Raw genomic sequence first — 15,637 nt, 5'->3', positions numbered from 1 at the left:
AGCCCTCTCGGTTGGCAGTCCATTTCTTGCAGTAGTTCTTGCAGCAATATTCTTTAAAGTTTCTATAGCAAATAGAATTCATCAGTACTCCAAAAGTCCCACAATCAAAGGATAGAACAGTCCACCAGCAGCCACAACATTGTTCTCGTGATGTTTATCTTTGAGAGCCTCGATCAGCTCCCTAGTAGCCTTGCCAGTAGGAATAACTGTCCAGAAAGTAACTTACATAGTTACTAGCAATCATTCTTTAAAAATATCTTAGAGCTAAAAGACTCCACTCACGTGATTGTGAGTTGCTGCTTGATTCTTTGCTTGGCTTTCAGTCTTTAATCTTGTTGATTTTCACGCCAAGTTTGGCGAGTATTATTGATTATTATCTTTCATTGTTAACTGTATTCGTACCCTTCTGTTGTTTTGTGTGTCCTTTTTCAGCTCTATGCCTGGCGCCAATTGGAGAAACCATGCTTGCGAACAGAATTAAATGCCCCAGAACAGAATCACCGTCGAAGAACAGCCCGGAGAACTGTATTGTTTGTTCAGAAAAGGCTACTGAAGACATATTTGAATGCTGTTGGTGCGAGAGTCGTCAGCACAGTGTGTGCGCCAAGATAAGTCCTGATCAGTGTAGTGTTTTGAGTAATGTAGTGGGTAATATTGTGTTCTTTTGCTTAACATGCCTTGAAAAAGTGCCTATGGCCTTACAATATTTTGAAGAGCAAGTATGTGGTTGATACTAGGTTGGAGTCTGTTGAAAGCAAACTTCAAGAGGTCCAATCCACCAAAAAGAAACTTTCTGAGGCAATTGAAAAAAAACTGAATCCCAACTCGGTGGATATCACAAGGAAATCACATCGCCAATAGCCAACAATTCCTCATCTGCCAACAACACAGATCCCACATCTTCACATACACCAACCGCAATTTCTGAGGAATCAGTTGTACGTTTAGCATCATCTTTGGCAGTGGAACAGAGGGAGAAAGAAAAAAGGCAACTGAATGTTATTCTGCATAACCTGGTTGAGCCCACTGCTTCCGAGGGAGCCAATAGAAAGAAAGAAGACATTAAGAAATGTAGCTCAATATTTCAAACCTACCTGGGGTCCCAAGTATCCATTACAAATGCTATTCGCCTGGGAAAGAAGTCAAACAAGCCACGTCTATTGAAGTTAACTCTCAGCTCAATCCAAGAAAAGTCCTCAATCCTGAAGAATAAGATCAAATTGAGATCATCAAGCAACCCAGAATATGTACGAAAACTATTCATTACACCTGACCTTACCCCTGGAGAACAGAAGCGACACAAATAATTGCGCCAACAATTAGCAGATATGAATAAAGAAGGAAATTTAAACATGATAGAAAATGGAAAGATAGTGCAGAGGCCGACGTGAGTCCCTTCTGCACTGATAATTACTGCCCTACCCCCTCAAGTGATTTACCCTCTTTAACTCCTACTAATCACTCTGATAAATCTCAACAACTCTCTGCACTAGTGGTTAATTGTCAATCCTTGGTAGCCAAAAAGGCATCTTTTTTTTAAATTTACTAAACTCGCACCACCCTGATATTGTGTTTGGATGTGAATCCTGGCTAAATCCTAGCATATCAAACAGCGAAATATTTCCACCAAATTACACTGTGTACCGCCAAGATCGTGATGATGGATATGGTGGAGTTTTTCTGGCCTGTCGTGACACCTTAATCACTCATGAAGTAACTCTAACTGACACAAATTGTGAATTAACAGTATGCCAAATCAACCTTAACAACCACTGTACTCTTCTTGCCTGTTCAGTCTATCGTCCACCATCAAGTGATGAACTTTACCTGGAAAATCTTTGTCAGCAGCTCACGAACATCAGAAGCAGCTTCCCTAATGCTGCTCTTTGGATTGGTGGTGATATCAATCTTCCAGATATCAAGTAGTGAGATGGTAGCATTGCAGGTCACTCTAACTCATTAAATTTGAATAATATTTTTTTGGATTTCTTAGATAATAATGCTCTTTCCCAAATGGTAGATTTTCCCACATGAGGCTCAAACACTTTAGACATTTTTATAACTGATAGACCAGGTTTATTAGAAAGCTGCAATGTAGTTGATGGAATCAGTGATCATGAAGTAGTACGTTTCACCTCATCCATAACAGCAGACCTGCCACCACCTACCAGAAGAACTATCTATCTTTGGTCCCATACAGATTTTAATCTTATTAGGCAAACTGCTCAGTCACTTTGTCAACATTTTGTCAGTACACATTCAACGTCAACATCAGTTGATATTCTCTGGAATGATTTTATGTCCATTTGCAATACTTGCATGGATCTGGTTCCGACCAAACTGTCTTCAACTAAGCACCACCAGCCTTGGATTAACAGCCACATCAATCGTCTAACCTGTAAAAAGCAACGTGCCTACAATCATGCCCGTGCCACTAATACAGAATATGACTGGGCTAAATATAAGGATATTAAAAGTCAGTGTCAGTATGAATGCCGCAAATGCTTTAACCAGTATGTAGCCAATCTCATTGATCCTAACAGTAATGTTGTCACCAAACATTTATGGTCATATATTAAAAGCAAAAAACTAGATCACACATGAGTCAGTACGCTGAAACATCAGGGATCTACCTATACTGACTCACAGGAAAAGGCAGATTTACTTGCAGACTACTTTTCATCCGTGTTTACCCACGAAGATACATCTCATATCCCAGACCTAAGTGGTGAAACATTATCTAGTATTCCACAGATTGTAGTGCATTCAGATGGTGTAGCCCAGCTATTATCTAACATCACAGTGAACAAAGCACCTGGACCTGATAACCTTCAAACACGTTTCCTACAAGAAGTTGCATATGAGATTGCACCAATCCTTACTGTTATCTTTCAAGCATCATTAGACCAAGGTGTTTTACCAAGCATTTGGAAAACAGCAGCAGTTGTCCCAATTTTTAAAAAAGGTGCCAGATCCGATCCAGGCAATTATAGGCCAGTATCCTTAACTTGTATTTGCTGTAAAATCTTAGAACATATTGTATATTCCAGCATTACCAAACACTTACAGTACCATGAAGTTTTATGTGATGGGCAACATGGATTTCGACAGAAACGAAGCTGTGAATCACAACTGATCACCACCATTAATGATTTTGCCAAGTGCCTTAATGAGAAGAGTCAATGTGATGTCCTCCTGTTAGACTTTCGTAAGGCCTTTGACAAGGTACCTCATGCACGCCTTTTCCAAAAACTTCACCATTATGGAATTCATGGAGCACTACTACTTTGGCTTAAATCTTTCTTAACTGATAGATCACGATATGTCATACTAGATAACCGAAAGAGCCATCCAACCCCAGTATCATCGGGAGTTCCTCAAGGCACAGTGCTAGCCCCACTGCTATTTCTATTGTATATAAATGATTTACCTTCTCGAGTACGCTCTAAAGTAAAGTTGTATGCCGATGATGTACTACTCTACTCCTACATTAAATCTGAATCTGATTGTCATGCATTACAAGAAGACCTAGATGCTCTCGCGCAATGGGCACGTATTTGGCAGATGGAGTTTAACCCCAGCAAATGTGAATTCTTGAGAGTTACCAATAAGAAAAACCCCATTGTCTTTAATTACTGCATTGAAGCTGTACCTATTTCCCAAGTTGCTCATACCAAACACCTTGGCGTAACAATTTCAAGCAACCTTTCATGGAATGAGCATGTCCAAAGGATTACCAACAAGGCCAAACAAGTAAACAACTTTTTGTATCGTAACTTACGCGAATGTCCTACTCACATTAAATGTAATTGTTTCAAGATTATGGTTTGTCCAATCATTAAATATGCTGCGTCTGCTTGGGATCCCCACACCTTGTTGAATATAAACAAGCTAGAATCAATCCAGAGAACTGCTGCTAGATTTTGCTTTAATGACTTTTCAAGATATTCAAGTGTTACTAACATGTTGTCTTCTCTTAATCTACCATTGTTACAGGCAAGAAGAACCCAAGCTAAATTAAGTACTTTTTACAAAATAATTAATGGATATTTGATTGTGCCTACAGATGATCTTACCCCTAAACTTTCAAGTTTAAGGAGTGGCTACTATCACCAACCAATGACTCTAACTGATGCATACAAATTTTCCTTTTTCCCATCAACCATCAAATTATGGAACCAACTCCCTGCTGATGTAATTAATTCCTCTACCCCTAATGAGTTTTGTAATAACTTAAGTAACTTTTATGATCACACCTGTGCGTTATAATCTTTTGATTGCTGCACAGTAATAAATATAATAAAATATAATATAATAATAACTGTTACGGTGCTACTCTCCACTAAGACTAATTTATCCAGTTATCGCGGCCTGGTGCGCGTCATTTGCATTGTCCACTGAACAAGGAGGAGCGAGTTCTGATGCTTCTGGAACGGGACGCCAGAAACGTCCGAGACCACAGGATTCTAGTAGCAGTATTTGTCCTACTTGTGACGAGGAAGTTTCTGCTGATCACAATGACGTACAATGTCAATGGTGCCAAGTATGGGAGCATTGCAAGTGTGCGAAGATCAGTCAAGGTGAATACAATACGTTATCCTTAGGGTCTGCTCAAATTATGTTTTTTTGCTGTGACTGTCAGTCCAGCGTTAACCAGGCCTTTGAATTCTTTGATAACATGTATAGTAGACAGAGTCTATTTGACAAGCGGCTTCAGAATATTGAGGATAAATTGGGTAAACTAACTCAAGGCCTGTGTGGCCCTCCTGATGGTGTTGATGTTATTGAGATGTCTTGCGACGACAGTGCTGGAAACAATACAGAACCAACTAGACCTAGTGGTCTTTTACCTAAGATTGACACTGGTGGAATTACCTCTGCTGTTGCCTCAGCAATATCAGAGGAAAAGGAAAGAGATAAGAGGAAGTTAAATTTAATTTTACATAATGTTACTGAACCCAGTTCAGATGATGGTAACTGCAGAAAGAAAGAAGATATTGAGCATGTCTCTAATATCTTCCAGAAAAATTTGGGTGTGACTGTTAAGGTGACCAATGCTGTACGACTGGGTAAAAGAAATAACAAACCTCATTTACTGAAAATTTCTGTTGATTCAGAGCACTCTAAAGCTGCAATTTCGTGCAACAGTACTAAGCTGAGAGGTAAGGATGTGCCTCAGTGTTTGTCAAAGGTTTTTATCACTCCTGACATGACTATTAAAGAAAGGGAAAAGAACAAGCATCTACGAGCTGAACTAGCTGAACTAAACAAGGATGGTAAAAAGTACAAGATAAAAAACGGAAAGATAGTGCAGAGGAACTCTTAGACTGTTCCCTCTGCACTGATAATTATCAGAATGAAGTGTGTGAACCATCCAATAATGCTAACAGTAACCAGTCAATTACATGTCATTTTTCCAATGCACAAAGTGTTTTGAATAAGCTTCAAGAGTTACAAGCCATTGTGTATCAACACTCACCACAGATTATAGGAATTGCGGAATCCTGGTGCAACAGTGATGTTGGTGACGCTGAGCTTCACCTGCAGGGATATAATTTGTTCCGTGATGATCGCAAATCTGGTATTGGTGGTGGTGTTATGCTTTACATCCATGAAGGATTGCTTGCTGTCCTATGTAAAGTGTTAAATGATGTTGGTTTTGATAACTCTTTGTGGTATACAATTTCCCTGACTGACAATGACAAGCTTTTGGTAGGAGTATTGTATAGGGCTCCATCTTCATCCATTGGCAACAATCAAAAATTGTTGTCAATCATCAGTAACCTTTATGAAACATCTTTTTCTCACTTGTTAATAATGGGGGGCTTCAATTTTCCATCAATCAATTGGGTAGATCTTGTATGCTCTAGTGGGGAAAACTCCTTGGCCTCCTTGTTCCTGGATGCTGTTCAGGATAGTTATTTAGTTCAGCATGTAACAAATTGTACTAGGCATAGACAAGGCCAGCAGTCTTCACTACTTGATTTGGTTTTTTCTTCTGATCCCAACTTTATCAATGAAGTTATTAATTTATCAGGTTTGGGAAGCAGTGACCACAACTGCCTTGTATGGAAATACAAGTGCTATGACATACCACCTCTCTCGAAACCTATAGTTCCCATGTTAAATTATCGAAAAGGTGACTACCAAGGTATGAATGAATACTTCATGGGAATTGACTGGGCAGATCGTATGTGTAGTGATAGCATAGACGATAATTGGGAGGTATTCAAACAGTTGGTGAATGATGCTGCGGTTCAGTTTGTTCCTACCTCTACTCCTAAGGCTAGCAAATCTCCTCCATGGTGGACAAAAAGTATATCTGTAGCAATCAAAGCTAAACATTCTGCTTTCTCTATATACAGGAGGACTAGGTCTTGTGCTGACTATGCTAACTACAAGACCAAACATAATATAGTCAAATGTAAACTTAGAACTGCCCCAAAAGTTATACGAACAATCACTTTTAAATAAATTTAAGTCCAACCCAAAAGCCTTCTATTCCTACGTCAAATCTAAACAAAAGGTTAAGCCTAGTATTGGCCCTTTAGAGAAGACTGATGGCTCTTCCACTACCAGTGATGAGGAAATTACTGATGTTCTCAACAGATATTTTGAGTCAACTTTTACTCAAGAAGATCTATCGTATATTCCAGTGCCTCCTTTTAGATATGAAGAATCTATATGTGATGTCAACCTATCTGAGTCTATTGTATTGGAGAAATTGAGTGCTCTGAAAGATAATAAAGCTCCTGGTCCAGATAGCATCCATTCTTATGTTCTCAAGGCTTGTGCCCATACACTTTGCACTCCTTTAACCATGCTATTCCATCAGTCCTTGACTAGTGGAGATCTCCCTTGCGAATGGAAGAAAGCCCACGTAATACCAGTATATAAGAAAGGTTCTAAGTTTAAGGCTACCAACTACAGACCAATCAGTCTGACATCTACTGTGGTTAAAATTTTAGAATCTATTATTCGTACGGAGTTATTTGACTTTCTTTTAGAAAATAACATTCTTAACCATCAGCAACATGGTTTTGTGTGCAACAAGTCATGTTTAACTAATTTGTTGGAAACCTTTGAAGACTGGACAAGTGTGGTGGACCAGGGTTATGGGGTTGATGTGGTATACCTGGATTACAGTAAGGCATTTGACTCTGTACCACATCATAGATTGATTTCTAAACTTGAAGCGTACGGTGTGCATGGAAACTTGTCCCTGTGGTTATCCAATTTTCTCACAAATCGTTTTCAGAGAGTAGTGGTTAATGGGTCTCAGTCAGATTGGGTTAATGTTCAGAGTGGAGTACCTAAAGGTTCAGTCTTGGGTCCCTTGTTGTTTATACTGTATGTCAACGATGTGCCTGACCTCATTGAGAGTAATTTGAAGATGTTTGCAGACGACACCAAGATATACTCGATCATTAAATCTTTTCATGACAGCCTTAAACTACAACATGATATCAACAAGTTAATGCAATGGTCAAGTGTTTGGTTGTTTAGATTTAACGCAGCCAAATGCAAAGTAATGCAGATTGGTAACTCTCTTCCTGCATCATACACCATGTACGATGGCACTACAAATGTATCTACTGACCTAGAACTAGTGAACGAGGAGAAGGACCTTGGAGTGTGGTGCACAAGTGATCTCAAGCCATCTCTACACTGCCAAAAAGCTGCAGTCAAGGCTACACAGGTTCTTGGGCTTATTAGGAGATCTTTTAGAATTGACTCTACTGATATGTTTATATTTTTGTATAAGATGTATGTTCGACCACATTTGGAATATTGTGTGCAATCTTGGAGTCCGTACTTGGCCAGAGACATCGACACCCTTGAAAAGGTTCAGAGACGTGCAACTAAACACCTTCGCGGATTAGCCCACTTGACTTATGAAAGCCGTCTTGAAATTCTGGATCTCTATTCTCTGTATTGCAGACGTCACTAAGGGGTGATATGATTGAAACATATAAGATACTTAAATGACATTATGACTTGGACCCATCTACATTTTTACTTTAAATACTGCTACCACCGATGCCAATAGGTAAATGTTCAGTGCAACACTACTTCTGTTCGGTTAGGTTATAGAAATATGTTTAAAAACAAGTGTTTTTACGGGCATTCTGAACACGTCACAGTAAATTTTGCGGTACAAGGCTCCTTTCTAGATTCCCCTTCGTTACTACACAATGAACTTACACATGAATCGAATCGCCTTTCATCAAGGAATCTGATAAACCAAACTTCGTGTCCGTCAACCAAAGTAGCGGAAGTTATGGCGCCTTGTTTAGAGGACGGTGTTATTTTATACGAAACGGGCGTAACCCATTCGGAAATCCGGAATATCTTACACAAGTTTTGATATGGACCGTGCGAATAGCACAGAGCCTCACTCAGAGCTATTCGTACGGTTACTAAAAGAACACAAATGCAGTTGGCATGTGTACACACAGATCCTTTTCTATGGCATACATCTTCGGGGTGTGTATGTGCGAAGTATAATGGATACGTCACCAATTGGTCGTGTGAGTTTACCATACATACACATGCATTTTCTCTGCTAGCTGTAGGTTGTGTACTTACATAATATAGCCATCGTTGTAAAACATGATATGCAAGCATGTCTCTATGTTAGACACACCTATAGCTATACCCAACTGCATTAATAGTAAAATGCATGCTGTTATGAAGCAGGGGCGTAGCTAGCCAGAAGGTGATGGAGGGGCAGGCATGTCCCCACGAAACACTCAAAATCATTCATGATTGCAAAAAAGGCTAATGACCCAATGGTGGGCTAGCCAACATACGGTGTTGTATTATTACAGCTGAAATAACTAGCTACGTAACTATTTCAGTACTGACTGCTTCCAATCAAGGTAGCTATATTCGTCGAGCATCATCGCACGTGCCACAACTGTACTCCAACAAATTCATCCACAGTCCCGTAGAGCTAATACTTTAGTGCAAATACAGGTTACTTTACGTTAGCCACAGCCTGTGCTGCAGTCCTAGCACACTGCTGACAGGATTACGTATTCACTCACTTCACTCGGCAAAATTCAAATGCCATGTATTGCACCAAATCCCACCTGTCTTGCTAGCAGAACTTGTAAGCTTGACTGATCCACCTGACTGACTGACTGACTGACTGACAAAGTAAAAACAGACTGCACTGCCGTACGTACAAAGGTCCAGTGTGATCGACTTGATAAAATAAACTTGGTACATTTATTTAGCTAACACTTTATTATCTCGTAGGCAGTAGGTTCGTAGCGTCATTTGGTCTCCTTTGTCACTTGTGAGTTGTGACTCCTGCCGCGGAGAAGCGGGTCACTCTTTTTAGATTCAAAAATGTTCTATCACGCGAGTAATCTAGGCTAAATATAGAAGTATGTCTCTAATATTTTCGTTCGATGGATTCACGAGCGAGTTGAATGTTGCGTGTGCGCATTCACTAGCAACCCCTGGTGATACCGCGTAGTAGTGTACATAATTTACAGTCATTTGCGTGTCAGTTTAATACTGGTAAACTTGTGACGAAGGTTTAAAAAAAAATCATTTAGTGATGGGGGGGCTAATGCCCCCCCTTAGCTACGCCTCTGTTATGAAGTTCATAATCATTTAGTCAGAGTTTATAAAATGACTATGATATGGCAAAATTAATAAGTAGAGATTTACAAAAAGTACCACACACTGTAAAGTAGCAGATTAATTAGATAATCCAATAGGAGTCATGCTGTCCGAGTCAAACAAATGCCAAATGCATCCTCGCATCCCTTAAAGGCAGTGGCGTAGCTACCATTGAGGCAACCGAGGCAGTTGCCTCAGTAAAAAATGCACAACTGAACAGGCTGAGCAGGCCTGAGTTTTGGCACCCCGGAATTTTCTACTCAAACGTTACTAGATACTAGACAGCATTACTGTATCATGCTCAATAGAATCTATGGCTGTAGTACTAAGCAGGGCCAGAACCCATGTTGACACCGTCCGGCATTGGATGGATAACTTTTCAGCTACTTGAATTTGTAAAAAGATCGAGATACTCTAATAGAGCAGTCATCGTAATATACTTTAATAGAACATTCAGTACAGATTATAGCCACTGTTCTCATTACACTGCTTGGTCTAAATCATTTAAATCAATTGATCATGCATATCATGTATTAGCAGTTACAATTAAAAAATAGCCTCCACATGCCATTTCAAAGCATATATTTTCAAAATTTTCCTTACGGGAGCATGCCCCTAGACTCCCTAGCTTGACATGCTTAGCACATGCAGTTGAACATCACATCAAAGAGATAATCTCTGATTTGATTTTGATTGATTTTTTGTTTAAACTCATGACATTCGGCATAGCCGTTCTTCCACATCAGAGTACACTGAGACACATACAAATACACAAGTACAAAACTGAAAACATACAAGACATGACACATACAAAGCAATACATTTAAATACATCAAGACACACGGTAGTGTGTCGTGCGGCCCAAGAAGCCGGCGCTCCACACCGTGAGTATATTGACAGGAAGAACGAAAACGTCATTTTCACACCTTTGTATCTCGGTGATCACTTATCTGATTGGAACCAAATTTGCTACACAGTTGCCCGCCAGCCAAGGGAGTCTACATTCCAAATTTGAAGGAAATCGCTCCAGCCATTTCCGAGATACGAGCTGCCAAAGTTTCGTTTTTTTTTCTTCGTTTTTTTCTTCTTCGTAGTGTGCAAAAATTGCTATAACAAGCAAACGCGTACTCCGATCGCCTTGAAATTTGGCACACAGAAAGGGAGTCCAAAGGCGCATCCTAGCATCAAATTTGGTACAAATCCGATGAATGGTTCAGGAGTTATGACCGATTATTCGCGTAAAACAAGATCGATTTGTTGTCATGCCTACAGGGTAAACCGCTTCATGGAATGAGTTGAAAATTGCTATGTAGATGGAGTAACCATCGTAGGAGTGCCTTTTGGTGGTTTGAAAGGAATCGAGATAAAGACCACGGAGATATGACACAAAACCCAACATGTGTCACAATTACGCGATCGATTTTTTATGAATAAAAAAGTATTAGTTTTCACGCCTACTAGGCAAACCGCTTAGAGCAATGAGCTGAAAATCGGTGTATAGCTGGAATAATCTTCATAGAAAGTCCTTGCAGTAGTACAGAAGAATCGGATTACAAACCACTGAGTTATGATTCGAAAGCCAACTCCGTGTAGCAAATGCGAGATCGAGATACTCTAATAGAACAGTCACCCTAATAGAGCATTCGGCTAATTTATTTACTCCATTATATAGAATTTTATTACATCACAAGTTATTCTGTAGGGAGTTCAACTGCAAAAAGTTAATCTTATAGACAGTTCAGCAAGAAGACAGTCACCATGAGGAGAGTTAAGCAAATATATCACTATAGAGATTCAGAACATTACAAGTCACACTGAAGAAAGTTCAGCTATAAACAAGTCATGCACTGTGTAGAGAATTCAGCTACAATAAAGTCACTCTCTAGAGAATTCAGTTACACAGAATTCAGCTACACACAAGTCACTGTGGAGAGAGTTCAGCTACAAACAAATTACCCTTTAGAGTGATCAGCTACAAACAAAACACTTTGCAGGGTGTTCAACTGCAACAAATCAACCTTTAGAGCGATCAGCAATGAACAAATCAACACAAATCTACCTGTAGAGAGATCAGTTAGAAACAAATCACCCTGAAGAGAGTTCAGCTACAAACAATCACCCTGTAGAGACATCAGCTAGAAACTAGACAAAATGTAAGGAGTTCAGCTACAAGCAATCACCCTGTAGAGAGTTCAGCTAAAACAAATCAACCTGCAGAGAGATCAGCTACAAACAAATCACCTTATAGAGAGTTCAGCTACAAACAGATTACCTGTAGAGAGATCAGCTACAAACAAATCAACCTGCAGAGAGATCAGCTACACACAAATCAACTTGTAGAGAGATCAGCTACAAACAAATCACCCTGTAGAGAGATCAGCTAGAAACTACACACAATGTAAGGAGTTCAGTACAAATAAATCACCCTGTAGAGAGTTCAGCTAAAACAAATCAACCTGCAGCGAGATCAGCTACAAACAAATCACCTTTTAGACAGTTCAGCTACAAATAAATTACCTTGTAGAGAGATCGGCTACAAACAAATCAACCTGCAGAGAGATCAGCTACACACAATTCAACTTGTAGAGAGATCAGCTACAAACAAATCACCCTGTAGAGAGATCAGCTAGAAACTAGACACAATGTAAGGAGTTCAGCTACAAGCAAATCACCGTGTAGAGAGTTCAGCTACAAACAAACCAACCTGTACAGCGATCAGCTAGAAACAAATCACCCTGAAGAGAGGTCAGCTACAAAAATCACCCTGTAGAGATATCAGCTAGAAACAAATCACCCTGAAGAGAGGTCAGCTACAAAAAATCACCTTGTAGAGAGATCAACTACAAACAAAACATTTTGCAGAGAGTTCAGCTACAAACAAATCAACCTTTAGAGCGATCAGCAACAAACAAATCAACCTGCAGAGAGATCATCTAGAAACAAATCAACCTGCAGAGTGATCAGCTACAAACAAATCAGCTTGTAGAGAGATCAGTTACACACAAATCAACCTGTACAGAGATAAGCTAAAAACAAATCAGAGTTCAGCTAAAACAAATCAATCTGCAGAGAGATTAGCTACATACAAATCACCTTATAGATAGTTCAGCTACAAACAAATTACCTTGTAGAGAGTTCAGCTACAAACAAATCACCCTGTAGAGAGATCAGCTAGAAACTACACACAATGTAAGGAGTTCAGCTACAAATAAATCACCCTGTAGAGAGTTCAGCTAAAACAAATCAACCTGCAGAGAGATCAGCTACAAACAAATCACCTTTTAGACAGTTCAGCTACAAATAGATTACCTTGTAGAGAGATCGGCTACAAACAAATCAACCTGCAGAGAGATCAGCTACACACAATTCAACTTGTAGAGAGATCAGCTACAAACAAATCACCCTGTAGAAAGATCAGCTAGAAACCAGACACAATGTAAGGAGTTCAGCTACTAGTAAATCACCCTGTAAAGAGTTCAGCTAAAACAAATCAACCTGCAGAGAGATCAGCTACAAATATATCACTTTACAGACAGTTCAGCTACAAACAAATTACCTTGTAGAGAGATCGGCTGCAAATTAATCAGCTACAAAAAATCACCTTGTAGAGAGATCAACTACAAACAAAACGTTTTGTAGAGAGTTCAGCTACAAACAAATCAACCTTTAGAGCGATCATCAACAAACAAATCAACCTGTAGAGAGATCATCTAGAAAAAAATCAACCTGCAGAGTGATCAGCTACAAACAAATCAGCTTGTAGAGAGATCAGTTACACACAAATCAACCTGTACAGAGATAAGCTAAAAACAAATCAGAGTTCAGCTAAAACAAATCAATCTGCAGAGAGATTAGCTGCATACAAATCACCTTATAGATAGTTCAGCTACAAACAAATTACCTTGTAGAGAGATCGGCTACAAACAAATCACCCTGCAGAGAGATCAGCTACACACAATCAACTTGTATAGAGATCAGCTACAAACAAATCACCCTGTAGAGAGATCAGCTACAAACTAGACACAAAGTAAGGAGTTCAGCTACAAGCAAGTTACCCTGTAGAGAGTTCATCTACAAGCAAATCAACCTGCAGAGCAATCAGCTAGAAACAAATCACCATGAAGAGAGGTCAGCTACAAAAAATCACCCTGTAGAGAGATCAGCTAGAAACAAATCACCCTGAAGAGAGGTCAGCTACAATAAAATCACCTTGTAGAGAGATCAACTATAAACAATCACCCTGAAGAGAGGTCAGCTACAAACAAAACACTTTACAGAGAATTCAGCTACAAACAAATCAGCTTGTAGAGAGATCAGTTACACACACAAATCAACCTGTAGAGAGATAAGCTAGAAACAAATCACCCTGCAGAGAGTTCAGCTACAAGCAAAACACCCTGTAGAGAGTTCAGCAACAAAGAAACCACCATGTAGAGAGTTCAGCTGCAAACAAATCACCTTATAGAGAGTTCAGCTACAAACAAATCACTCTGTAGAGAGATCAGCTAGAAACTGGACACAATGTAAGGAGTTCAGCTACAAGCAAATCACCCTTTAGTAAGTTCAGCTACAAACAAATCAACCTGCAGTGAGATCACCTACAAAAAAGCACCTTGTACAGAGTTCAGCTACAAACAAATTACCCTGTAGAGAGATCGGCTACAAACAAATCAACCAGTTGAAAGACCAGCTACACACAAATCAACTTGTAGAGAGATCAGCTACAAACAAATCACCCTGTAGAGAGATCAGCTAGAAACTAGACACAATGTAAGGAGTTCAGCTACAAGTATATCACCCTGTAGAGAGTTCAGCTAAAACAAATCAACCTGCAGAGAGATCAGCTACAAATGAATCACTTTATAGACAGTTCAGCTACAAACAAATTACCTTGTAGAGAGATCGGCTGCAAATTAATCAACCTGCAGAGAGATCAGCTACACACAAATCAACTTGTAGAGAGATCAGCTACAAACAAATCACCCTGTAGAGAGATCAGCTAGAAACTAGATACAATGCAAGGAGTTCAGCTACAAGCAAAATCACCCTTTAGTGAGTTCAGCTACAAACAAATCAACCTGCAGTGAGATCACCCACAAAAACGCACTTGTACAGAGTTCAGTTACAAACAAATCACCCTGTAGAGAGATCAGGTAGAAGAATTCACCTTGTAGAGAGTTCAGCAACAAAGAAACCACCATGTAGAGAGTTCAGCTGCAAACAAATCACCCAGTAGAAAGATCAGCTAGAAGAAGTTACCTTGTAGAGAGTTCAGTTACAAAGAAACCATCATATAGAGAGTTCAGCTACAAAGAAATTACCCCGTAGAGAGTTCAGCTAGAAGAAGTCACCTTGTAAAGAGTTCAGCTACAAAGAAACCATCATGTACAGAGTTCAGCTACAAAGAAACCACCTGTACAGAATTCAACTACAAACAAATCACCCTGTATAGAGATCAGCTAGAAGAAGTTACCTTGTAGATAGTTCAGCTACAACAATTCACCCTGTAGAAAGATCAGCTAGAAGAAGTCACCTTGTAGAGTGTTCAGTTACAAAGAAACCATCATGTAGAGAGTTCAGCTGCAAACAAATCACCCTGCAGAGAGGTCAGCTACAAAAAAATCACCCTGTAGAGAGTTCAGCTAGACGAAGTCACCTTATAGAGAGTTCAGCTACAAAGAAACCATCATGTAGAGAGTTCGGCTACAAAGACACCATCATGTAGAGAGTTTAGCTGCAAACAAATCACCTGTAGAGAGTTCAGCTAGAAACAAAATACCCTGTAGAGAGATCAGCTAGAAGAGGTTACCTTGTAGAGAGTTCAGCTACAAAGAAACCATCCTGTATATAGTTCAGCTACATTTCAAGTCACCCAGTAGAGAGATCAGCTGCAAAAAAATCCTGTGGGGAATAATGGGCATGTAATAAATATATGTATATAATTTGTATAATTACTAATAAAATCAAAAATAATTGAAGTACTAAAATTCTTCTTTAAGTT

This window comes from Dysidea avara, chromosome 8, assembly GCF_963678975.1.
Source record: "Dysidea avara chromosome 8, odDysAvar1.4, whole genome shotgun sequence".
Lineage (NCBI taxonomy): Eukaryota > Metazoa > Porifera > Demospongiae > Dictyoceratida > Dysideidae > Dysidea > Dysidea avara.
The sequence above is the reverse complement of the archived record's forward strand: the minus strand, read 5'-3'. Positions refer to the sequence as shown.